Here is a 14593-nt window from a genome sequence, read left to right on the forward strand (position 1 = left end):
ACCCCAAGGTGAAGAACTAGGTTGAATAAAACCTTTATCAAGTAATTCTTGCAACTGGATTTTTAATTCCCTCAACTCAGCAGGAGCCATTCTATAAGGAGTCAGAGATATAGGGTCCGTACCTGGAAGCAAATCAATAGAGAATTCCACCTCCCTGTCTGGTGGTAATCCCGGCAAATCATCAGGGAATACATCCGGATAATGTCTGACCACACCAACTTCTTCCATACTAGTAGGAGCAACATCATTTAATACCACATGTGCCAAATATCCCTGACAACCATTCGATAATAATTTCCTCGCCCTTATGGCAGAAATAACTCCATGTCTCACCCCACTTCTCTCGCCCACAAAAGTAACCTCGGGTAATCCAGGACGATAAAAAGTAACTGATTTACCATAACAATCAATATGGGCACGATTATGGTGTAACCAATCGGCCCCTAAAATCACATCAAAATCCACAATATCTAACGGAATAAGATCAGCGGACATAATCACGCCCTCAACCATCACTGGACACCCCAGATACACACTATCCACATAACATTTATCTCCTCTAGGCATGGCAAACTCTAAATCAAATCCTAGAGGTGAAGGGTGAGGTTGGGTTATTTGAGCAAACGTATGAGAAATCACAGAGTGCGTAGCACCACAATCAATCAAAACCTTAGCAAAATGACCAAGAACATTTAACGTACCCATAATCAAGTCTGGATGGTTCTGAGCCTCCTGCAAGGAAATATGATTAATTCGCCCCTGAGCCTGCTGTCGTCCACCTCGGCCTCTATTGCCCTGATTACCTCGTCCCCGAGGATTACGTCCCTGGCCTGGCTGACTAGGCTGCCTGGATGATCCTGCACCACCAGTAGCAACTTCCCCCTGACGGGGCTGGCCTCCCTGATGCCACTGCGATCCACCAGCTGGCATAGAGGAATAAGATGAATAACCTCCAAAATCCTGAGAATATCCAGCCTGAGAGTAAGGCTCCTGGGAATACTGATAAGGTCCGGGAGCATACGGAGCAGCATCCCCCTGATAGTGGTAAGCACCACCACGACTCGGCTGGCCATAACCACCCGGTCCCAAATTCTGCTGAACTGGTGCTGGAGGTGGTATAGTGGTCTGCTGTGGTCTCTGTTGACCCTGGGGGCACTGAGAAACCCGATGTCCCATCTGCCCACACGTAAAGCAGGCACCAGTACCTCTCCTACACTCACCATGGTGACGGAAGTTACAACGGCGGCACCATGGAGCGCCAGATCCACCAGCATCCCTCTGACCCTGAAATCTGGGTCCACCAGAAAATCTTCCACCACCTCTCCTCGGGCTAGTAAAACTATATCCCCCACTAGAAGAGCTCGAACTCACTCCACTCTTCTTAAAATTCTGAGTCTGTCGAGGTCCAGGAATAGAAATACCCTTACCTTTGTCATTCTTCTTCTGACCCTCATTCTTGTCCTCGTCATCCTCACTGTCAGGAAGATTATCAGAGTCCTCCATCCTAACCAGAATCTCGAAATACTCATGATAATCAGCGCAGGGGAGTGCATTGGCAAAGGTACGCCACTTCTTCTTAGATCCCAACTTGAAACGTCGAAGCATCTCTCCCTGATTACCAGCTGTATCAGTGTCATAACGAGACAAATCAGTAAACTTTCTATAATACTCATGTGCCGACATATTTCTCTATTTCAACCTGGTGAATTCCTGCTTCTTACGGTCAATATACTCAGGAGGAACGAATCTCTTCATAAAATGCTCCTTGAATACTTTCCAGTCGGCTGCCGTCTCAGGTGACATGTACCTAGCCTGATTCATCCACCATGCTGCTGGTTCACGACCCAGAAACCAAGTGGTGGTCTCCACCCACCTATTAGCAGGGAGATTCCCCTGACTCTGCATCACCTGGAAGGTTTTCTCAATATGATCAAGCCATTTCTCTGCCCCCTCATGACTTTCATTACCCATAAACCGATCTAACTTCAAGTTGTACATGGTCTCCAGAGGTGTCCTCGGAGGAGGGGGAGGACGAATCACATTCTGTAAAGCCTGGGCCATCGCTTCCCCTAACTGAGTAATATCCGGGAAATTAGGTTCAGAAGTACGGCGGGACTCTCTACGCTCTCTACGAGGCGGCATGATTCTGACAGAAAACATCAAAAGATCGTTAAGACATTAACAAATTTACAGGACTGCAACCTAGGCTCTGATACCAAACTGACACACCCTGATCCGGAGGATCCAGGTGTGCTGGCCGTCACGTGGGCGTGACGTAACCATAAGCACGACACGGAAGCGTAATAACAACATATAACAACAGAAATTCAAACCAAACTTAACATAACCACATACGGACATAACCGGACGAGTTTACAAGTAACCACATAAGTTCAGAGCATAGGTTATCTGCAGTCAAGTAGGACTAAAATAAGAATACATCACCCTCAGGTGAGTCCTACATGTCCCAAATCTGTCAGAAAGCCGGAAAGGACCTCGTGAGCCAACCACCGCTAAACTAGAACCTGGAGGGGCGCAAAACAAAATGAGTGGGTCAGTAAAACAAATTAGTTTTCCAAAACATTTCATTAAAACAATTATATCCCCTCGCCGTAAAAACCTGTATACTTTCCCAGAAATATATAACCATATAAAATCTCAACATTTAAAATCTCAAATCTTTAACATTTTCAAGAAACATGCCATGCCATAAATCAAAATATAAATCAGGTGAAATAAGGAATCAATCGGAGACCCTGCAGTTGGTCCTATACGATTAATTCAATAGCTCAAATCCCACTAAGCCGGAGTCACCACAGTGACCTATACGGCCCTACTCTGCACATCACTCGGAACTACGTAAGGTAGTCTATACGATGAAAGGTGTAAAAATACGCTCTAGTGCTTCTCTCATCATATCATCAGCGCGCATAACTAAGGTCACCCACTAGTCGGAATCACGCCTAGTGATCTGTACGACTAGCATGTCGGAACCCTCACATGGTCTGTACGACATCCACCTACTTGGATCCAAGGCGAGCGTGCGGTGTGGTGAATAAAATAAGCACTAACACCTAGGGTGCAGATTATGAGCTCAAATTATATCAACATCAACCAATTCAATGCATAAATGAACTCACCTGACTTACCTTTGCCTCCACAGCACCATGCAATATGTATGCATCATATATCAATCATATAATTCATAAACCAATCCATGATTTTCAAATAATTCTATGCATGGCATGTTCAAAACATATTTTCATATAAAACATTTTCTGGGAAAAACAGTAGTATATAGGTAATACGAAAACAAAACTGCCCACTCACTGATAAGTCGACGGGTCGTAACCCCCGTGGCGTCCCTGGATGCGGTCGTCCTCGGGATACGTCTCACCTATATGCGAAACAACTATAAAATCATTAATTTTAAGCATATCACCAATAATTCGAAATAACTTCTCATACGATGCTCAATTTTGGTATATGAATATACCACATCGACCTACTCGACGTCACGAGCGTCGAGAAATTTTCAGAAAAAATTTTGGAAGCCCCACGCGCCCCCACGCGCCACACGTGGCACGGGTCCACGCGCTGGCCACGCGCAGCACGTGCAGCGCACGTGTCGTCTTCTTCGCAGGGCCTCGCCGGACTGGTTCTCCGGTGGCCGGACTCCGGCCGAACTCCGGCCGATTTTCAAACTCACTGTTCTCCTTCGTTTTTCACCCATTTTCTTCGTATTTTATACCAAATTGAAGCCCTAAGAGTGTACTATCACGTTGGACTAGTTTTAGGGCCTAAAAACTACGAAATCTCACCTTGCAAAAACCAAAGATTTCGGCCAAACTTGAAACCTACGATCCCGACGTCCAAAACTCTCCAACGAATGTCCCCGAGCTTCCTTAGGACCTCCTAAAGCTCACCACAAGCTTGAAACCTCCTGAAACACAACATTTTACGTTCGCATGAACAGTACCTCGAAAATGGAGGTTCGGGATCTACATGAAATCAAAGGTTTCACTTCCTAAAACTAGCACCAATGAACTCAGGACGTCAAAACGATGAAGATACATACCTTATTTGCCCCGATCCGTTGAGTTTCGAAGGGTTTTGGGTGAAGGTCCGTACGATATGGGTGTGTGTGTGTGAAGTCGAGAGAGAGAGACAGAGACAGGGAAAGCACAGGGAAAGGAGAGGGAGAGAGGAAGGTCATGTGTGGTCCAAATTAATCCACACCCTCCATTTCATCCTAACCAAACATACCAAAAATCAATTTCCAATAAAATCCCATCCAACCAATGCTATTTTCAAAATAACGCTATGTACCTACGTACCTTAATGTCCAATAAGGGCAATTCTGTCATTTCACATTCCCGTCAAAAGTACCTCCGGGACGGGCTGTGACAGGGTAGCCATATTTTTTGCTTTGCTCTTTTCCACCGCAAATCTTATGTTGAAAGGGTAGCCATGCTTTCTGCTTTGCTCTTTTACTTTGCTTTGCTTTTGCTTTCCACTTTCTTTTTCTTTTTTTTTTTTTTTTTGACCCTCTGATGGGGTTTATACATATTACCCTCTGATGGGGTTTATACATATGTCTCCGAAAGATAAATTACATCATTCAGAAATAACAAAAGTAAATCACATTATTTTGATGGGATGTTTATTCCTCACTTTTACTTTCTTTTTGCTTTCTCTTTTCTGCTTTGTTCCCCATTGCTTTTCTGCTTTTCTTCTCTTTTTTTGCTTTGCTATGTGCTCCCGAGGGAGCCTTCCTTTTTCTTTTCTCTTTTTGTGTTGCCCACCATGTGTTCCCCATGATTCTCCCTTTTTCTTTTCTGTTCCCTCTTTGATCTCTCCACTTCCAGACACACTCACTTGCTTTTGCTTTTACTTTCCCTTTTCTCTTTTTTTTTTTCTTTTCACTTTTGCTTTTGTTTCTGTTTCTTTTTATCTTATTCCTTTAGGCATGTGGCAGACAACACAAAGGAGAACAAAAGAGAATAACACAAACGAGACTCCACCATCACAGTAACTTCATCATCTTCTCCATCTTTGTCGGCCCACCAGCAGCGTGGCTCGCATTCTTATCGAGAACAGGTCCCTTCACCGTCTCACTGTCGTCCACGGTTCCTCCACGTTTCGATTGCGGCATTAGAAACTCGGAATCACAATGGTTTCTCGCCTCTTCGCATTCGGAGCCTGTAATCAAATGACGCGTCTCCTCTGTCAGGTTCGAGAAAACACTGCATCAACACCCATCACCAATCATAAAAGCACTGCCTGTACTTGTATATTGTCTTCGTTTTTGCCAAGGAAGGGAGTAGTTGGGCGCGGTATGGGTGCAGTAAACCTTAACAACGGCATTGAGAAAATCGGCATCCTGGAGACTTTTCGATTCAACCTGCTGCTCTTTCTGATTAAGTACAGACTTCTTCTGCTCTTTTCGTTGCACTCCGAACCTCTGTACGCCACCGATTGGGATTGCTCCTTCTTCCCTCTACCATTTCTGCTAAACTTATTAGGAACGCTTTCTCCCTCCGGTTGATATTTATCAGCGGACGACAGATGCGACGACGGTGAGCCCTTTCACGAACTGGAAGCTCGTTCTCTCATGCCCTGGCTGACGGGCTTAAGAGCTTGGTACTGGTAGCTACCGGAACAGAGCCACGTGTCGAAGAAGGGTTGGACAGAGACGGAAGAGCAAATTTTAACAGTGGAGGTGAGGTGAGCGCAGAGAAGCAGCAGTTGCCGACCCCAACGGCCATTTGAAAAATGGAAGCTCGGAGCTCGCGGCTGAAAAGAAGGTTTTTGGAAGACGAAGTTGCGTTTCCTTATCTGTAAATAATTGGACTTTTTCTGGCGTGGGTAATTTCGATGGGGGATTACAGGTTTCGGATCCCGAGATCCATGAAATTATGGAGAATCAGAGGCTAGGTTGGAGACAACCCAGCTTTTGGAGGTCGTCGGAGAGCCGGTATCCAATACTAGCTCCGGCGACAGACAGAATAATGAGCACAGCCATTTTTGGTCTCTTTCTGGGGAAGAAGAAGTCGATGCCTAATTGAGGAGGTTGTTGGGTTTGTGTTTATTACCGTAATGATGTTGTGATGGACGGCATAGATTGAAGTAGCAGAGAAGCTCATTGTGAAATAAACAATGATGAGTTGAGGTTTTCTTGAGCTGAGTTGATTGGTGTTTGGAGATTTGAAACGGATTTTGCAGATTTGCATATTCTGCAGATTCACGATGGAAGTGAAAAAATGAAAGAAAACCGACATAGTTTTTTGTGTCGTTTCCCACAGACGGCGCCAAATGTTGATGCACAAAACTGGATGTCTTGGAACAACGTAAATCCGACCGTGAATCTGCAAGAAATGTAAATGACACAAGAGTTATCGTGGTTCACCCCAAGGTTTGGGCTACGTCCACACTGATTGTATTATGTTTCTCTGTTGAAGAGGGAGAGAGAGCTTAGAGCTTAGGGGGTGTGAGGAAGCTTTGAGAGGGGGTGAGAGGCTTCAGAAATGGCCTCTGAGGGTGAGAGTGAGGCCTCTTCAATTGTGAGGGTGAGGGGTCCTTTTATAGAATAAGGACTCCTCACTTATTACATATTTGCCCCTTCCTTTATCCCATAATTACATTTAAGTCCCCTGAGTATTTGTACGAGATCTAAATACGAGGCCCTAAATATGGTATAAACAAGTGTCTCTTCGATTTTTGAGAAAGTAATCATGTTGGGAGTCTGGCTCTCGAGATTCGGAGGGCGGTGCCTCTTCGATTTTGGAGCAAGCAATCTTGTTGGGAGTGTTAAAATTGCTATTCTTTTACCCTTCTTGGTCAGAGCGATGTAGTGGGAGCTGCAAGCTTCACGTGCTCAACTTTGGCAGAGAACTTTGGCAAAGTTATCTGTGGTACCCATGAGCTATTGTTGCGTGTGGGAAGTGGGTGATTGAACAGTAAGATTCATGTGTTTTCTACTTCCCCAGAAGTCTTTGACAGAATGCCTATAATTTCCGCAAAGCTGAGTGTGCGTGTGACAGGTGCTGACAAGGCTGAAAAAGTAGGTGCTTCTTCGATTTCTGAGATCGGCCCTCGTGGTCTCTGGGTAGCCCAGCTTTTGAGAAAGCGAGCGCCTCTTCGATTTCTGAGATCGGCCTTCGTGGTCTTTGAGCAGCCCAACTTTTGAGAAAGCAAACGCCTCTTCGATTTCTGAGATCAACCCTCGTGATCTCTAAGCAGCCCAGCTTTTGAGAAAGCAAACGCCTCTTCGATTTCTGAGCAGGCGCCTCTTCGATTTCTGAAGCTCCGTCGAGTGCAGATTTTTATAGGGGCTGGCATTAAGTTCCAAAGCACACTTGAATCTCCACCAGTAGAAGCTTCATTCTTGCACTTCTAAGATCTTGATTTGTCCGACCTCTTCTCTCTTCAACACCTTTGAAAATGTCTGGCCCCTCCGACCGTCGTTTTGACTTGAACCTTGTTGAAGAGGCAGCCCCGCCTTCTCCAGACAACATATGGCGCCCATCCTTCATCTCCCCTACTGGTCCTCTTACCGTTGGGGATTCCGTGATGAAGAATGATATGACCGCTGCGGTGGTGGCCAGGAACCTTCTCACTCCCAAAGATAACAGACTACTTTCCAAACGGTCTGATGAGTTAGCTGTTAAGGATTCGCTGGCTCTCAGTGTTCAGTGTGCAGGTTCTGTGTCTAATATGGCCCAACGCCTATTTGCTCGAACCCGCCAAGTTGAATCATTGGCGGCTGAAGTGATGAGTCTCAAACAGGAGATTAGGGGGCTCAAGCATGAGAATAAACAGTTGCACCGGCTCGCACATGACTATGCTACAAACATGAAGAAGAAGCTTGACCAGATGAAGGAAACTGATGGTCAGGTTTTACTTGATCATCAGAGATTTGTGGGTTTGTTCCAAAGGCATTTATTGCCTTCGTCTTCTGGGGCTGTACCGCGTAATGAAGCTCCAAATGATCAACCTCTGATGCCTCCTCCTTCTAGGGTTCTGTCCAGTACTGAGGCTCCAAATGATCCCCCTCCGGTGCCTTCTCTTTCTGGGGCTCTACCGACTGCTGAGACTTCTCCTAAGCAACCTTTGTGAAGGCTCCCTCTTGTGTGTTTATTTTGACTCATGTATATGTACATATTTGTAGCTTATCGGGGATATCAATAAATAAGCTTTCCTTCATTTCAACGTATTGTGTTAAATACACCAAAGCCTTCTTCGCTAAGTTCTTTGAATTTTCTTTTGTTGAAGCTTGTAAGTTGAAGCTTTCTGAGTGGAGCATGTAGGTTGGGGTAGTGTTCCCTTAATTTCCCGAGTGAGGAAAACTTCTCGGTTGGAGACTTGGAAAATCCAAGTCACTGAGTGGGATCGGCTATATGAATCTTAGAACGCCATTGTGCTCGATCCTGTGTCATGTCCTTCGTTAGATCCAAGTACTCTAAGTCTTTTCTTAGAGTCTCTTCCAAAGTTTTCCTAGGTCTTCCTCTACCCCTTTGGCCCTGAACCTCTGTCCCATAGTCGCATCTTCTAATCGGAGCGTCAGTAGGCCTTCTTTGCACATGTCCAAACCACCGTAACCGATTTTCTCTCATCTTTCCTTCAATTTCGGCTACTCCTACTTTACCCCGGATATCCTCATTCCTAATCTTATCCTTTCTCGTGTGCCCACACATCCAACGAAGCATCCTCATCTCCGCTACACCCATTTTGTGTACGTGTTGATGTTTCACCGCCCAACATTCTGTGCCATACAGCATCGCCGGCCTTATTGCCGTCCTATAAAATTTTCCCTTGAGCTTCAGTGGCATACGGCGGTCCCACAACACGCCGGATGCACTCTTCCACTTCATCCATCCAGCTTGTATTCTATGGTTGAGATCTCCATCTAATTCTCCGTTCTTTTGCAAGATAGATCCTAGGTAACGAAAACGGTCGCTCTTTGGTATTTCTTGATCTCCGATCCTCACCCCTAACTCGTTTTGGCCTCTATTTGCACTGAACTTGCACTCCATATATTCTGTCTTTGATCGGCTTAGGCGAAGACCTTTAGATTCCAACACTTCTCTCCAAAGGTTAAGCTTTGCATTTACCCCTTCCTGAGTTTCATCTATCAACACTATATCGTCTGCGAAAAGCATACACCAAGGAATATCATCTTGAATATGTCCTGTTAACTCATCCATTACCAACGCAAAAAGGTAAGGACTTAAGGATGAGCCTTGATGTAATCCTACAGTTATGGGAAAGCTTTCGGTTTGTCCTTCATGAGTTCTTACGGCAGTCTTTGCTTCTTCATACATATCCTTTATAGCTTGGATATATGCTACTCGTACTCCTTTCTTCTCTAAAATCCTCCAAAGAATGTCTCTTGGGACCCTATCATACGCTTTTTCCAAATCTATAAAGACCATGTGTAAATCCTTTTTCCCATCTCTATATCTTTCCATCAATCTTCGTAAGAGATAGATTGCCTCCATGGTTGAGCGCCCTGGCATGAACCCGAATTGGTTGTCCGAAACCCGTGTCTCTTGCCTCAATCTATGCTCAATGACTCTCTCCCAGAGCTTCATTGTATGACTCATTAGCTTAATACCCCTATAGTTCATGCAATTTTGTACGTCGCCCTTATTCTTGTAGATAGGCACCAAAGTGCTCGTTCGCCACTCATTTGGCATCTTCTTCGTTTTCAAAATCCTATTGAAAAGGTCAGTGAGCCATGTTATACCTGTCTCTCCCAAAAGTTTCCACACTTCGATTGGTATATCGTCTGGGCCTATTGCTTTTTTATGCTTCATCTTCTTCAAAGCTACAACCACTTCTTCCTTCCGGATTCGACGATAAAAAGAGTAGTTTCTACACTCTTCTGAGTTACTCAACTCCCCTAAAGAAGCCCTCATTTCATGTCCTTCATTGAAAAGATTATGAAAATAACCTCTCCATCTGTCTTTAACCGCGTTCTCTGTAGCAAGAACCTTTCCATCCTCATCCTTGATGCACCTCACTTGGTTTAGGTCCCTTGTCTTCTTTTCCCTTGCTCTAGATAGTTTATAGATATCCAACTCTCCTTCTTTGGTATCTAGTCGTTTATACATATCGTCGTAAGCCGCTAACTTAGCTTCTCTGACAGCTTTCTTCGCCTCTTGCTTCGCTTTTCTATACCTTTCACCATTTTCATCGGTCCTCTCCTTGTATAAGGCTTTACAACATTCCTTCTTAGCCTTCACCTTTGTTTGTACCTCCTCATTCCACCACCAAGATTCCTTTTGGTGTGGGGCAAAGCCCTTGGACTCTCCTAATACCTCTTTTGCTACTTTTCGGATACAACTAGCCATGGAATCCCACATTTGGCTAGCTTCCCCCTCTCTATCCCACACACATTGGGTGATTACCTTCTCTTTGAAAATGGCTTGTTTTTCTTCTTTTAGATTCCACCATCTAGTCCTTGGGCACTTCCAAGTCTTGTTCTTTTGTCTTACTCTTTTGATATGTACATCCATCACCAACAAGCGATGTTGATTAGCCACGCTCTCTCCTGGTATAACTTTGCAATCCTTACAAGTTATACGATCCCCTTTCCTCATTAGAAGAAAATCTATTTGTGTTTTTGACGACCCACTCTTGTAGGTGATCACATGTTCTTCTCTCTTCTTAAAGAAGGTGTTGGCTAAGAAGAGATCATATGCCATTGCAAAATCCAAGATAGCTTCCCCATCCTCGTTTCTCTCCCCAAAACCATGACCACCATGAAAACCTCCATAGTTGCCTGTCTCCCTGCCCACGTGTCCATTTAAATCTCCTCCTATAAATAACTTCTCCGTCTGAGCAATTCCTTGCACCAAGTCTCCAAGATCTTCCCAAAATTTCTCCTTCGAACTCGTATCCAACCCTACTTGAGGTGCGTACGCACTAATCACATTGATAAGTTCTTGTCCTATTACAATCTTGATTATGCAGTAACCCCACGAAAAATTATAAATCCTCTACTCCATGTTGGAAATTAAAGAAAGAAAAAATCATGTATAATTTGGATTTGTTTTTGGTCAAAGTAATACTCTCGATTTTTTTATTTTGATCAAACAAGTAATAATTTGAATTTGGTGATGCAATCTTGAGCTGCTGAGCTGAGAGCTGACCTGTAGAAGGTGTAAGAAGCTGCATAAAACCCGGATTTTCTGGCCTCGGGTGATGGTTTGTACTTAATTATATTGTATATATATTTGCATGAATCTCCACCGATTATATATATAACATTATTTTACTATCTATAACATTGGCCCGCAAGTTCTCCACTGTTGCACCATCGATCTGCAGATCCTTTTGTGGAGATTCTCCAGCGTATTTAAGCGTCACTTTATTTTGACATTGCTAATTCAACGCTTCCTCTATCAGCTTTAAAGTAATAGATCTAAATGATCTACCTCTTACCATGAGAAGAGAGAGAGATGATCTTGGTTTAAGTTATTAAAAGTGATATATGCTTCAGCGAGTAATGTGTTTATACATCTGAGTGCATAAAAAATTAAAATATTTAATTTTAAGAGCATACGGTTAAAAAAGAACAAAATAATCCATTGTGCGTAAGAATTTATGTAGAAATAACGCGGTGAAAACAATAAAAATAATATAAGATCTTCGTATGAGTACAACCTTATAATACTCCTACAAAATATTAATTTTGAAATGAAAATAAATTAAAGGGTAAATTACATAATACCCCCATCAGGTTTAAGGTCTATTACAACCACATACAACATCTTTAAAACATTTCACTTCCATACCTCACCTATTATTTTATTTCAATATAGTACATCCATTACATTTTCCATCTATTGATCCGTTAAGAGCTGATGTGGCTGCCACATTTGTATCACGTGGCTGCCACCTGTGGGCCATGTGGCAAAAAAATATTTTTTTTTAAAACTTGAATCTTTTGAAAAAAAAAAAAAAACCAAAAATCCCCTTCTTCTTCCCCACCCGAGCCCATCCCCTTCTCCCATCCCCATCACCCACCCCTACCTGAGCCCGTCCCCATCTCCCATCTCCCATCCCCCATCACCCATCACCCATCACCCACCCCTTCACCTTGCTGAGACGCTAGATGTAGTGAGTGTGAAGCCGCAGGAACCCGCCGAGCACGAGGACCACAAATCTTAGTTGTTGGCTGCCGTAGCCGGTGTTGGTGGTGGTTGGGGTTTGGGGGCAACCGCCTCAATCTCCTCATTCTTTTTCCATCACAACCACCCACTCAAACTTCAAACAAATTAGAAAATGACCCCTGGCTAATTTGGGGATTATAGGGATTTGGGGTTTTGGTGGTGGTTGGAAACCAATTTGCAGGAAGTGGGTTGGGTGCTGTAGCCTCAAATTTCATCAACACCACTACTGGTTCGTCATTTGTGGGATGTGGGGGATGAAGGTGGTTGCAATGGGAAGATGAGATTGTTGGCTAGGATCGGGTGGAAGTAGTTGCTCAAAGATTGTTGGCTATGGTCAAAATCCGGATCTTGGAGTTGGAGCTGCCCACTCTCTTCACCGCCCTCCTTGTCCTCAGGTAGGTTGACACGGAAAAAAATGATGGTTTTGAATTTTGGGAAATAAAATTTCGAAATACATGAAATTTTGGGGTTTTTTTTTTTTTGGATTGAGAGCTCATTTTGATTTGTGGGTTCTGGAAGAAGTGTTGAAATTTATGGGGGTTTGGAGGGAGAAGAGGAGGGAGAAAGAATGGGAGGTGAAGTGGGAGGAGATGGAGAAAATTGGGTCGGGGGATTTTTGGGTTTTTTTTTTTTTTGTTTTTGTTTTTTTGTTTCCTTCAGAAGATTCAAGTTTTTAAAAATAAAAAACATGTGACACATAGATGGCAGCCACGTGGTACAAATGTGGCAATCATGTCAGCTCTTAACAAATTAATGGATGAAAAATGTAACAGATGTATTATATTGAAATAAAATAGTAGATGATGTATGCAAGTGAAATGTTTTAAAGATGTACGAAATTGTAATAAACTTCAAATCTGAGGGGATATTGAGTAATTTACCCTAAATTAAATGTAACGAGTCGGCCAAAAGGCCCATATATAAAGTAGTGCAAATTCTTGGCAGTCTCGCCGTTCTCTTAAAATACATATTATGAATTCAAATCGAACACTTGGCCCTCATTAACTTCATAATCCTGAAAACCTAATTTTTTTTTTTCACTCATGCATATGTCATCTATAATCTGGTCCGTTGGTTGTTCTTTATAAAGAAAATACTATTTTCACAAGCACGTATCTACTGTGTGCAATTGAATACCATGGGGAATTTGATAAAAATAGTAAGAACAACAGTTGGATATTATTTTGGGGCAACTGAAGTGATAAGTGAAAGAGTTGATCGATCACTCAAGGTAATGGGATTCAACTATTTGATGTCAAATATCTCTACTTGGATGCGAAAAATCCCAAAGTTGATGCAACAAGAAACAAAAAGTTGTGACCACGCGAAAAAGAAAGTTAATATTAAAGTGACACAAAGTTGGATGAGAAATGTTAGGGGGATTCTTTTAAAAGTGGAATTATTCATGAACTTTCCGATGACACTTTATAATTTAACGTTAATTATTATGTCAACATTATAAAATATTATGTAAAAAACATAAAATGACGAGTTTAAGAGAGTACTTTAGCATTTCTCAAGTTGGATTTGCACTTAGCTTTTAGCTAGCCCTACTCTCTCTTTCCTTCTTGGCGTCTACTGCTTCAATCTTAATACGTGCACAATTCTCTTCACTCCTCCTCCACATTCAGCTAGCATGATGTGAATGCCTGCCTTCCTTCACAATCATGCACCTCTGTTTCATTTTTTAATACATAATTATTATATATGGGAATCATTTGTCGTAAGCAGATCATCTTCTTATGAATCTTATCTTGTTCCTATTCAGAATATTAATGGAACAATAAGTTTATGTTTTTTTTTTTTTTTTTTTTTGAGATACAGGCCTCTAATGATCAATTTTTTTTAGTATGTAATCGATTTAATTATGATTTTTTCAACAACTGAGACTTGATTTTCGATAATTTGCCAAGTTCCCTTTTGTTTTTTTTTTAATTCCAATGATAATTTAATTTAACCTAAACTATGATAAAAGGGATTCGAACTTAAGTTGAAGTAGAAACTACATTGTCTTAACCAACTTGATTACATCCCTATATGCACGTCGGGAGCTAGGTTTTTTTAGTTGTCTATATGATGTCGATGATGAACGTCCACTTGCTTAAAATTATGAGTGAGTAAAGGTTTTTCTGCATGTATATGTGTAAAAGCACTAAAAAGGATTCCATGGGCTCTCCGACCTAATTTGAGCACTTTCAGTTTCATGTAAGCAAGAAGAACAAAGCATTTAGGGCATTGGTGATGATGGGGTCCATCCATGCATCAAGCATGTAAGTGCTCCATTTTCACCAAATTTTCTGGTCGGATTTGGACCTGTTTTGGGGACCTTTTTCTTTGTCACAATTTTTGTGTGAGAGAGTAGTTCACTCAAATATGATTTGATTGGTTGGAGTTAAATTTACTTAGAGAACTCA

General features: G+C 42.6%; 1 long non-coding RNA gene across 2 annotated transcripts; it reads right to left on the reverse strand.

The window, feature by feature from the left end:
• Positions 1-2224: 2224 nt before the first annotated feature.
• On the reverse strand, positions 2225-3934 carry LOC126583567 (uncharacterized). Of its 2 annotated transcripts, none has more exons than XR_007609764.1 (3): positions 3822-3934; positions 3331-3397; positions 2225-2525 (listed from the first exon to the last, which is right to left on the reverse strand). It is a non-coding gene; the product is annotated as an uncharacterized LOC126583567 (long non-coding RNA). The 2 variants fall into 2 exon arrangements; XR_007609765.1 differs by lacking the exon at positions 3822-3934 and adding an exon at positions 3497-3813.
• Between the last annotated feature and the right edge of the window lie 10659 nt (positions 3935-14593).

This window comes from Malus sylvestris, chromosome 9 (assembly GCF_916048215.2).
Source record: "Malus sylvestris chromosome 9, drMalSylv7.2, whole genome shotgun sequence".
Lineage (NCBI taxonomy): Eukaryota > Viridiplantae > Streptophyta > Magnoliopsida > Rosales > Rosaceae > Malus > Malus sylvestris.